This window comes from Poecilia reticulata, linkage group LG13 (assembly GCF_000633615.1).
Source record: "Poecilia reticulata strain Guanapo linkage group LG13, Guppy_female_1.0+MT, whole genome shotgun sequence".
Classification (NCBI taxonomy): domain Eukaryota; kingdom Metazoa; phylum Chordata; class Actinopteri; order Cyprinodontiformes; family Poeciliidae; genus Poecilia; species Poecilia reticulata.
Window position 1 is genome coordinate 19,146,435 of NC_024343.1, and position 1,748 is coordinate 19,148,182.

Consider the following 1,748-nt stretch of genomic DNA (forward strand, 5'->3'; position numbering starts at 1 on the left):
AGCAAAGGTCGTAAAACATTTTACCTAAACAAAGCAAAGGTCGTAAACCAATTTAACATCTGGCCCCTGATCTGAGCCCGGTTCAAATCTCGGTCAAACTGTTTCACATGAAGATAACAGGCAGCTGTGACTTCCAGGTCAGTTCACACATACAGTTTAAACAAGAGAACACTTTAACCTGAAAGTAACAACAAAATGATAATACCAAAAAATCTCTATCACATACAGTAGACAGGCGTCTTTAAGAATATACATCATAAACTGATTGCAGCCTCTGAGGTTTGAGTCACTGTTTAACATTTGAGGAAAGGAAATTTTTAAATATTCAGACAAAGACACCTGAGGGCAAATAGACACACAACACAGTTTTTGTCTTTAAATGTGGTCCAGCACAGAACTGATCAGATTGATCGGCTTTGACAGGTAAAGTTTTTTTCTGTTTTGTTCCAATCCGGACCAAGACATGCTGAAAGGTAACCAGTAAGCATCTGTTTTTCGTTTTTTCTGTTCTGAAGTGAGAATTATCCTGAAATACAGTCCTGTGTTTTTACTTGGGCAAACACTCTGACTTTTAGATTGTCGTCGGTGTTGATAAGAAAAAAAAAAAAAAAAAAAGAAGCTCTCTATGTTGAAATGGCAATCCAATTAAATATTAGCTCCACGTTAACAGCTGTTTCTTGTGTGAGAGTGACTTTTTAAGTCAGTGTCCTTCATGAACACTGCAGAGTCAGAGTCTGTTTTGTGCAACACACACCTGCACTGCAAGCTACAAAATCAGAAAATTGCCAAAACACCCACTCTTCTAAAGATGATCATTCCGGGTGAGGGCCACTTAATCAGTTGTATTTGAATAACGCCACCGGCTGCTACTTTCTCCCTCAAATCCAGAAAGTAGCAGCCAAGATTAAGCGAGAGGAACTTGAAATCTTATTCCATATAAATTGAGTGTGCAACACAACCACTTGAGGAACTGCAACGTTTTGGTTTGACGCTCCAACTTGAACTGTCAAAGCTATTAAACGTTGCAATCAAAAGTCAGTAACGTGAACGCCGAGTTAAACTTTGTTGATTTCATGGCCTCTGTGCATAAGGTGTCTCCACAGGATCAAGCTTCTGTTGTATTATTCTCTTTTAAACTGTATAAAGCCTAAAAGCTTGTACAAAAAAACTTACGTTTGTTCGTTACCTATTAAGTGTGTGCTATTTGTTGTTAAAACCCCCTGCCTCGCAATCTGCTTTTTTATTAAATGTAATATGGCATAATATCATAGGAAAATACATCTACAGAAATGGATTTCTACACATTTGATTCTGTAGTATGCAAAATGTAATCCTCAGCTAAAGATGGATGTGGTAGATTTTATCGGACTTGTTAGAAACTTCCAATAATAACCACAGATTTTATTCATTCACGATGTGCACTGCACGACATTATTATGAAACGTGATGTTGGTTTCACTCTTTATGCTAACTGCGTCAAATATTCACTGTACACTGCTGACAGCTTGAGTTACTGTGTGATCAATTCAACTAAGAAATGATCCCACCAGTTAGGAACACTGGGAGAGAATCGCCGTTTACAGATGATGATTGTTAAATACCACAAAAGGAAATTATGACAGAGGAAAAGAAACGTACCCTGCTCTAAAGCAGGATTTCCCCATCTTTGTTCCCAGTAAACATGCTCCATTCAGGCCTGATGTACATCAAAAACTACGTGGATAGTTTAAAGGTATTACAAGACTTTG